At 44.1% G+C, this 11,128-nt stretch overlaps 1 non-coding gene across 1 annotated transcript; it reads left to right on the forward strand.

Annotated features, from left to right (window-relative positions):
* The first annotated feature begins 388 nt into the window (after window positions 1-388).
* Window positions 389-463, forward strand: Trnat-cgu (transfer RNA threonine (anticodon CGU)). Its single transcript has one exon. It is a non-coding gene; the product is annotated as a tRNA-Thr (tRNA).
* The last annotated feature ends 10,665 nt before the right edge of the window (window positions 464-11,128 follow it).

The following is an 11,128-nucleotide window of genomic DNA, read 5'->3' on the forward strand; positions in this document are numbered from 1 at the left end:
AGGTTCGCAGGAGAGCTTCTGTAAAGTTTGGAAGGTAGGAGACGAGGTACTGGCAGAAGTAAAGCTGTGAGTACCGGGCGTCAGTCGTGCTTCGGTAGCTCAGTTGGTAGAGCACTTGCCCGCGAAATGCAAAGGTCCCGAGTTCGAGTCTCGGTCGGGCACACAGTTTTAATCTGCCAGGAAGTTTCATATCAGCGCACACTCCGCTGCAGAGTGAAAATCTCATTCTGGAAACATCCCCCAGGCTGTGGCTAAGCCATGTCTCCGCAATATCCTTTCTTTTAGGAGCGCTAGTTCTGCAAGGTTCGCAGGAGAGCTTCTGTAAAGTTTGGAAGGTAGGAGACGAGGTACTGGCAGAAGTAAAGCTGTGAGTACCGGGCGTGAGTCGTGCTTCGGTAGCTCAGTTGGTAGAGCACTTGCCCGCGTAAGGCAAAGGTCCCGAGTTCGAGTCTCGGTCGGGCACACAGTTTTAATCTGCCAGGAAGTTTCATATCAGCGCACACTCCGCTGCAGAGTGAAAATCTCATTCTGGAAACATCCCCCAGGCTGTGGCTAAGCCATGTCTCCGCAGTATCCTTTCTTTCAGGAGTGCTAGTTCTGCAAGGTTCGCAGGAGAGCTTCTGTAAAGTTTGGAAGGTAGGAGATGAGGTACTGGCAGAAGTAAAGCTGTGAGTACCGGGCGTGAGTCGTGCTTCGGTAGCTCAGTTGGTAGAGCACTTGCCCGCGAAAGGCAAAGGTCCCGAGTTCGAGTCTCGGTCGGGCACACAGTTTTAATCTGCCAGGAAGTTTCATATCAGCGCACACTCCGCTGCAGAGTGAAAATCTCATTCTACAATCTCTAGTGTTTTCCGGGTGGTCGTGGATGCAGCTGTTCGTCACATTCCGCGACATTTGTTACCAGGAACGTAAAAGTAATACGCAGTTAACAAACGCCACCCTCTCAGGAGGAAATTAAAATACCTTTCATTCAACTGTTTATTCGCTATTTTTCTTCTACATGTTCTCACAAATGTTTCCACAAAGTTTAATCGCCCTACGATAACTCGCTTTTCCTAGAGGCCCCTCTGAAGCAGCGAAAATTTGATTATAACTACCCTGTATATCAATAATACGTCAATTTCTTAAGCATTCCTCTAAACGCGTCATACTATTTTCATGGAGTCTTTTTGTCCGTATGTCTCCATCTATCTGTCTGCCTGTCCATTTGACATAAAACCTTTTCAATCACTTGTTAAAAACACATTTTCTAAATAACACACTTTCTAAATAAAACATGTTTCATTAATATGTTTTAATCAATCTTTAAAACAAATAAAAAAATCACGCATTTTTAGCCGATTATGGGATTAACTTTACGTGAGCGGGAGGGGAGGGCACGCCACATCTCATCAACTCTCCCAAAGAGGAAGGGGGTGTCTATACTAAGAAGAAAAAAAGGAAATTAATGGAAACCGCTAACAGATCTTACAGTCAATAGTGAACCCAACAGTTTGAAATAAATTAATAGTGGAAACAGCAGTGGCTATAGCAGAAAAGGACAACAAAGCAAGTTATCGGCAGATGGATGAAACTGAAGGCATCTGCGACACAGAAGCACAGAGAAAGGGTTCGTGAGAGCAAGGTGAAAGTCATAAAACGCTAGTAATCAAGATAGGAAGAATATGAGTAATGTCACCTGCATGGGGGGGGGGGGGGGGGGGGGGAATGCCAGTCGTTATGAAATAACGGAAATCAAAAGTCTCACTGGAAGATTTATGTGTTCATTTCGAAAATGAACGAGAAATAATCTGAAATTCATCTTATGAAACCTCTGCCAAAGACTTACGTGTGAACTGCATAGTTGTCACAAACGTAGACACCATACTGTGATTCATGGAGGTATGTTCCATCTTTTCAGCTAAATGAAAGGCAGTTAGTATTTTGCCATACGAGTCTTCATCTTTTATTTATGAAACATCTCCAGTGGTCGGTAATACGTGTTCGTTTTTATACTGTACAATAAATGCGTTATGTAGTAGTTACAAATACGTTTCTACGTTACGCTTTCCATGTTTTTCTCTTGTTATTAGCGTTATAAACAACGTTTATAGTCCATGTTTAGTGAAGTTAAATCGTTGTTTGGTGTTATTTACGATTTCCACTGTTGCTAGTCCATGTGCGTGGTCCTGGAGATGGGTTTACTCGATCCGCCGACACAAGATGGTCGCTTTCCGGAGTTTTTTCACCCACTTTAATTCCAACACTTCACCTGCGCTTGTCACTGTTTATTCAACGTGTGTGTGTGTGTGTGTGTGTGTATGTGTGTGTGTGTGTGTGTGTGTTTTTTGTTATGTGTGAATGTGTTATTCTGTATGAGAGTGGATTTTCTTTTTTCCTACCTTTGCTGAATACTTGATAAAACACGCACTTCAACCATTCAGTATGGAACAGGACATGAAAAATATTACAGTGAACAATTACAACAGGAAACTTTCGGCATTTCAGGAAAAGTTTCATACACAACGAGCCCTTGTAATGAAAAAGTAATTAATGATGAAATTAATATGAGCAATAACTCACTCATCATGTTTGCTACTAAAATGAAAATAAACGTAATTGTGAAACGCAAACATAATAAATAATAATGCAACACACACACACACACACACACACACACACACACACACACAGGGAACGGGCCATCTGGAATATGGGTGCGGTTTTAGCCACTTCAGTCTGGAACCGCGCGACTCCTACGGTCGCCGGTTCGAATCCTGCCTCGGGCATTGATGTATGTGATGTCGTTAGGTTAGTTAGGTTTTTAGCAGTTGTAAGTTCTAGGGAACTGATGACCTCAAATGTTAAGTCCCATAGTGCTCAGAGCCGTTTCAACCATTTTGAGTAAACACATTCCAGGACAATACACATGGACTAGCAACATTGGAAATGTTAAATAACACCGAACGATAATTTAAGTTCACGAAACTGGCATTGCAAAATGTTCAGTAACATGAAAACTTGAGAAGGTAACATAGTGCCTTACATGTAACTGCTACATAATGCATATATATATATATATATATATATATATATATATATATATATATATATATATATATATATAAACACGTATTGCAGGCGATTGACGGTGCTTGATAAATAAAAGCGAAACGTGTATGGTAAGAAACAAATTGCCTTTCATTTAATTGCAAAGACGGAACATACCGCCATAAATTTTGAACCAATTGAGGAATGTCGAAAAAAGAAATGACCATACTAAAAGTTTCCAATTTTTCATCTTTAGGGAAAGCAGCATTATATGTCTGATAACGACATAATTATTAGGACAGATGCACTAAATAACTGCTTATAACAATTAGTCTTTATTCACAACAGAGTTTTTCGGCCTTTATCGCCATTGTCAAGTACGTCTAGACTGATTTGACGTCCATATTACGTCGTTAGTGATCTTTCTTATAGCTCTCGCTGTTTTAATACGATGGTAAATGATGAAAATATGTTGAAAATGTAATGTTAATTACGGTGTGACATTACTTTGATAGTAAATATATAGTGTCGCAAGAGTGGAACGGCAAAACTACTGTAACACGATAGTTAACATTCTATACTGAACATATTTACATCATTTACCATCTTATTAAAATATCGACAGTTCACTAACGACGTAATATGAACTTCATATCAATCAACACGTGTTTGAAATTAGCGATAAAGGCCGTAACAGTCTGTCGTGAATAAAGATTAATTATTCTAAGTAGCTATTTAGTGCATCTATTCTAATAACCATGTCGTTATAAGTTTTTAGGAAAAAAGCTAACAATTTTTACGTTAAATAGGACTTGAATGTGATGTTTTGATGCTGTCAGGTGTAATGGTACTTAAATTATGCAACCATTACGGCACCTCACCTGAACCTCTCGATACCAGCAATATTCTGCTGTGTTTCTGTACAGTAGTTAACATATTTCTGAGACAACATTCACATTTGATTTCATTAATGTTGAGGTACTTTGATACATCGATATGTTTATATTGCAATGATATTAGTCTTATGTGTATTCTTTCTTTTGTCACTATGATCTTTGACGCACTTGTATCTCGATTTTTGGGCGCGTAAGCGATTATTAGTTTGTTAGATTCGAACCTTGAAAAAGTCAAGTCTTGGACGTCATGTTGGAAAGGCGCATATTGTAGCCAGTTTATGAAATGTGAATTTTAACAGTGAGGAAGATGTTTTCAAGTATGTTTTGTATTGTGAAGTGATGTTTTGTGTGTTACGTGCCGTTGCAACAAAAGCAATAAGAAAGAAGTGTAACTTAAATTCGGAGTGATGACTACTTTTTTTACATCACCATTGTCCTGCAAAAGTGTAATCTTCAAGAATGGTTTGCGAAGCGCATCTACAAAACTTTTGAATATAGCAGAATAAATCCTAGGCCTCTTTGCATCCTAGCTTGGACTCATCACCACCTAGATTTTCGACGATTGAGCCATGATTTTACAATGAGACCAGCGTGGGAAACACGAAAAGATGAGTGCCTAGTTTATTAATTATTACATGAAATGACTTTTATTAACTGTGCTCTAAAGACACCTGCCACATAGTAACTTTGTTGTTGCCCGAAAATGCAGTATTTAGCAGCGTGAGCAACACCACAATCATTATTAAATTTTGACCTTTGTTGTGGTAGGGTTGTTAGACAGGGACTTGGCGACACTTCCCTACGTGTACTACAGCCAAGCGCGCAAGTTTAAGGCGCTTAGTCATCAAGATATCGGTTCCTTCGCCAAACTCTTTAGACACCCCTTGTAAAACGAAATCGCGTCGTTCAGTATACCATCAGCAGGCTCTCTTTGTGTCAACGGTCTGCGTAAGGGCGTCATCTCTCCGGATGATAGCTCTGCGCAGTGTCGTGACGATGTTCATAGCAGTGTCACAGGGTTGGGAGGCGGGCGAGTCGGACGTGGGGGTGAGGTGAGGGTGTTGAGGGAGGCTGAGGGTAGTCGGAGGCGAGACACAGGGTGGAGATGTGGGGACACTGGCGGCAGAAACGGTGGTGGCAGCTTAGGGTGGAGGAGGGGGAGGGACAGGGGGAAGGGGTTGCCGGAGGCAGGATTGAACGAAACTTTATTGCGTTCGGCCCAATTTCGCCAGAATCGCTTGCGCCGGCGGCGAAACGGGTCGCCGTCTACACGTGGAAGTGACAGGACGAGCTCGGGGAACTGTGTGTGCAGAGCCGCGATTTCGTGGGGACGTGTGAAGAAAGCGGGCGACGACTGGAGGTGGGGGTGGACGGTGGTAGCGGCGATAGGCGGGGGAAGAAGGCTGGAGGGACTGCTGTCTGCAGTGGACGGACTCTGTCTGACATCCTAGGCCGACACAGCACACGCCATCATGCGCTGTGTGTGGCTCTCCAGTGGCCAACGAAAAATGGTTCAAATGGCTCTGAGCACTATGGGACTTAACATCTATGGTCATCAGTCCCCTAGAACTTGTTGTTGTTGTTGTTGTTGTGGTCTTCAGTCCTGAGACTGGTTTGATGCAGCTCTCCATGCTACTGTATCCTGTGCAAGCATCTTCATCTCCCAGTACCTACTGCAACCTACATCCTTCTGACTCTCCTTAGTGTATGCATCTCTTGGTCTCCCCCTACGATTTTTACCCTCCACGCTGCCCTCCAATACTAAATTAGTGATCCCTTGATGCCTCAGAACATGTCCTACCAACCGATCCCTTCTTCTGGTCAAGTTGTGCCACAAACTCCTCTTCTCCCCAATCCTATTCAGTACCTCCTCATTAGTTATCTACCCATCTAATCTTTAGCATTCTTCTGTAGCACCACATTTCAAAAGCTCCTATTCTCTTCTTGTCCAAACTATTTATCGTCCATGTTTCACTTCCATACATGGCTACACTCCATACAAATACTTTCAGAAACGACTTCCTGACACTTAAATCTATACTCGATGTTAACAAATTTCTCTTCTTCAAAAACGCTTTCCATGCCATTACAGTCTACATTTTATATCCTCTCTACTTCGACCATCATCAGTTATTTTGCTCCCCAAATAGCAAAACTCCTTTACTACTTCAAGTGTCTCATTTCCTAATCTAATACCCTCAACATCACCCGACTTAATTCGACTACATTCCATTATCCTCGTTTTGCTTTTGTTGATGTTCATCTTATATCCTCCCTTCAAGTTCAACTGCTCTTCCAAGTCCTTTGCTGTCTCTGACAGAATTACAATGTCATCGGCGAACCTCAAAGTTTTTATTTTTTCTCCATGGATTTTAATACCTACTCCGAATTTTTCTTTTGTTTCCTTTACTGCTTGCTCAATATACAGATTGAATAACATCGGGGGGAGGCTACAATCCTGTCTTACTCCCTTCCCAACCACTGCTTCCCTTTCATGTCCCTCGACTCTTATAACTGCCATCTGGTTTCTGTACAAATTGTAAATAGCCTTTCAGTTCCCTAGAACTTAGAACTACTTAAACCTAACTAACCTAAGGACATCACACAACACCCAGTCATCACGAGGCAGAGAAAATCCCTGACCCCGCCGGGAATCGAACCCGGGAACCCGGGGGCGTGGGAAGCGAGAACGCTACCGCACGACCACGAGCTGCGGACCCAGTGGCCAAGGAACACACGAGAGTAGTTATAGGGTCATAATTACCCCTCGGAAAAAATTAGTCTTGATTTTAATCCGTCTCTATGCAAGGTGTTCGGAAATTCCCGTTACCAACTTCTAGGACTTGTATAGGGGAGTGAGCATTAAATATTTTGAATTAGAGCGTATGTACAGAAACGTATCGTTTAAAAGTGGGCAACGCGACAATTTTCACAAGTAATTGATCAGGTGTAACCCAGTGCATCACTCGTTTTACAATTCCACTCATTAACAGCCAAGGAAATGGCTCATGCACTCATAGACGGGTTCTCTTCAACGTGATGCAGTCCGCCCGCGGTAGCTGAGTGGTCAGCCGCCACGGTGGCTCAGCGTGTTCGGTCAGAGGGTTAGCTGCCCTCTGTAATAAAAAAACTGAGTTAATCGATCAACAACCAACTTCAACGGATGTCTTACGACGTCCGCCCCGAGCAGATGCTACGAACAAAATCGAACAAAATGAGACTAAAAAAAAAAGTGGTCAGCGCGACAAAATGTCAATCGTAAGTGCCCGGGTGCGATTCCCGCTGCGACGGTGATTTTTTTTTTTCAGCTCAGGGACTGGGTTTGGTCCTAATCATTATCATTTCATCCCCATCGACGCGCAAGTCGCCGAAGTGGCGTCAAATCGAGAGACTTGCACCAGGCGAGCTGTCTACCCGACGGGAGGCCCTTGTCACACGACATTTACGTTTTGAAACGTCCCCTTAGAAAAATTATGAATGACTGTGCTAGTAAACCTCTTACGTTATTTGATTTTCAAAGAGCTGAGCAAAACTGAACATACTCAGACATTTCTCTCTTTACTTATTCTGATCATCACTAAACTGACAAACAATATTTTTAGCGCAACGCAATCTCACTTTCTATAATCCCCACAAAAGAATGGCCCTAACTGACAATAATCTATATATACCTTTCGTGAATCACTTAACTCACAAAAATCTTCGTTACTCGAACTACTGCAATACAGCGAGTGCCAATACTACCAGCTAAATAAAGGGTCCTACCTACTGAAGGCACTAACTACTGATAAGGCACTAACTACTGATAGGCATAGATACCAAATGAGAAATTTTGATAGAGAACAAACAATGTATATATCAGTTGATGACATCCAGTCTTACAAATTTCCTTTTTCGGACACATGTCCAAATCGTCCGCTCTCAAATTTCTGGCATCTCTCTCCCCACATCCACCACTGCTGGCTGGTTCAAATGGTTCAAATGGCTCTGAGCACTATGCAACTCAACTTCTGAGGTCATTAGTCGCCTAGAACTTAGAACTAATTAAACCTAACTAACCTAAGGACATCACACACATCCATGCCCGAGGCAGGATTCGAACCTGCGACCGTAGCGGTCGCTCGGTTCCAGACTGTAGCGCCCAGAACCGCACGGCCACTCCGGCAGGCGACTGCTGGCGGCTCACCTCCAACAGCCCAACGCTACGCGTTGCTCACATCTAACTGCCCAACGCTACAATAGCGAATATTCCAACAATGCCAACAATGACAACCAGCCACAGACTGCACACAGCACAGTTAGTGATTTTCATGCAGAGCGCTACGTGGCGTTAACAACATAAACACCTAAACTGCCTATACAATTTTTAACCTGATGCAGTACAATCTCTTCCAATTAGGACGTGCGGCGTCTCGTTGGAGCACCACAGTCGCGCCTGCTGGCGGTGAAGGTACCCCTTCCTTCAAGCCGTTGCTTACTTGTAACCAAAAAGGTATGCGATGAAATCGGACGTTGTGGAGAAGGATCTTGATAAAGGCGACGAGCAGCTCTTCCATTACGGTGAGCTTCGCCATGCAGAAGGATCATGTCTGTGTGTTCTGCAAACGTGTTCTCAGCCATGTTGCTCCTACACGCACACAAAAGTTACATGAGGCTCGAACTAGGTAAAAAATGTCGTGTGACTAGGGCCTCCCGTCGGGTAGACCGTTCGCAGGGTGCAAGTCTTTCGATTTGACGCCACTTCGGCGACTTGCGCGTCGATGGCGATGAAATGATTTTGATGAGGACGACGCAACACCCAGTCCCTGAGTGGAGAAAATCTCCGACCCACCCGGGAATCGAATCCGGTCACTTAGGATTGCCATTCTGTCGCGCTAACCTTTCAGCTATCGGGGGCGGACTCGAAACAGGTGAGAGAGGTAGTACAAGCGTCAAATGACGTCAGATGATCCATCGTAACGACCCCTCACCATGACTACACTGTCGGATAGCTACTTAGCAGACATGTTTCCTGACAGGTGTACCATGGAAACGGTACGTTTTACGTCGGTTGCTATTAAAAATATCAGTTACTCACCACCCTCTATAGGTTCTTGTAATGGGAATCTCCGAAAACCCTGTACACGCTATCTGATCGAAATTATCTGCACAACTGTTAGTGGACATTAATATGGGATGTGTCCATCCTTCGATTTTTCATGATCGCTCGAGCTCTGCTGGGGACACATTCTATGATGAGTCCAGCTGACTGAACGGCAGCCCATTCTTCCTGAAGAGGTGTCTAAATATCCATGGAGGAATAGCTGCACATTACCTCTCAAGAGCCAAAACCACAGAAGGTTGTGATTTTGGACGCTGTGGGGTGGAGTGAAGTCGACGTTCAAACTCATCCCAAAGGTATTCCATTCGGTTCACGTCGGGTCTCTGGGAAGGTCTGACCACTTAAGGAATGTTTATGCCCCGAAACAATTGCCTCACTGAGCTGCTGTATGGCAGGGTGCATTATTACGCTGATGCAAACGTCTCCGAACTGTTCCTCTTCTGTACACAGTACACAGTCGTTCTCGCTTCCCACGCCAGGGTTCCCGGGTTCGATTCCCGGCGGGGTCAGGGATTTTCTCTGCCTCGTGATGGCTGGGTGTTGTGTGATGTCCTTAGGTTAGTTAGGTTTAAGTAGTTCTAAGTTCTAGGGGACTGATGGCCATAGATGTTAAGTCCCATAGTGCTCAGAGCCATTTGCCAAGTACACAGTCCTGTACACTACATTTGTATCCTTCGACATTTTGCGTCTTTTTCAGTGCAATTATGGGACCACAGCCTAAAGAGGAAAAACACGCCTAATCCGTAACACGATCCTGTCCACACTTCACTATTGGCACCACACGTGATGACAGGTTACATTCACCAGGCGTACGCTGAACCCAAAAACGCTTCCAACGCATTCCTATAGGGTGTAGCGTGATTCATCACTCCAAATCACTTGTTTCCACTTTCTATTGGCGTTCATCTTTACGGCAACTGAAGCACCGCCTAGTACAGATTATGAATATGTGGGTTATCTGCAGTCACAAGAACACTGTACCCCATTGTTTTTTAACTTCCTACGCAATGTCACCGTGTTAGCTCGACGTTGGATCTCAGATTATTTCCAATGACTGAGCGAGGTGGCCGACTTGTTAGCACACTGGACTCTTATTCGGGAGGAAGACGATTCAAACCTGCGTTCGGCCATTCAGATTTAGGTTTTCCTTGATTTCCCCCAAATTGCTCCAGGCAAATACCAGGATGCTTTCATTGAAACGGAACGGCCGATTTCCTTCCTCATGCTTGACACAATCCGATCTGGTGCTCCGTCTCTAATGACCTCGATGTCGACGTGACGTTAAACCCAAACTTCCCTCCTTCATCGTTCCACTGGTTTCATGCGATTTTTTTTCCTTTTACATCCATCCTCCGCAACCCTCGACTTTACCTGTTCGTCAGCACATGAGATCTTCTTCGCTTTGGTTTGTGGTTTTTCATCCACAGTCATATCATCAACAGTTTTGTTGGGCAGTTGTAGAAGGAGTGAAAGGGCCCCGATGTTTATTTCCTACTAGTCCACTTTCGAAGTCAGTGATCTCATCTGCAGTTACTGTTTTTCTTACTGAGATCACAATACTTTCCTCCTTTTATAGTTCGGATACTTTTGACCCCCACCCCCCTCATCAACCATGGACCTTGCCGTTCGTGGGGAGGCTTGCGCGCCTCAGCGATACAGATAGCCGTACCGTAGGTGCAACCACAACGGAGGGGTATCTGTTGAGAGGCCAGACAAACGTGTGGTTCCTGAAGAGGGGCAGCAGCTTTTTCAGTAGTTGCAGGAGCAACAGTCTGGATGATTGACTGATCTGGCCTTGTAAAACTAACCAAAACGGCCTTGCTGTGCTGATACTGCGAACGGCTGAAAGCAAGAGGAAAATGCAGCCGTAATTTTTCCCGAGGGCATGCAGCTTTACTGTGTGGTTAAATGATGATGGCACCTCTTGGGTAAAATATTCCGGAGGTAAAATAGTTCCCCATTCGGATCTCCGGGGGAGGGGTGGGGGGGACTTCAAAAATGGTTCAAATGGCTCTGAGCACTATGGGACTCAACTGCTGAGGTCATTAGTCCCCTAGAACTTAGAACTAGTTAAACCTAACTGACCTAAGGACATCACAAACAT

The sequence above is a fragment of the Schistocerca nitens genome, chromosome 12 (assembly GCF_023898315.1).
Source record: "Schistocerca nitens isolate TAMUIC-IGC-003100 chromosome 12, iqSchNite1.1, whole genome shotgun sequence".
Classification (NCBI taxonomy): domain Eukaryota; kingdom Metazoa; phylum Arthropoda; class Insecta; order Orthoptera; family Acrididae; genus Schistocerca; species Schistocerca nitens.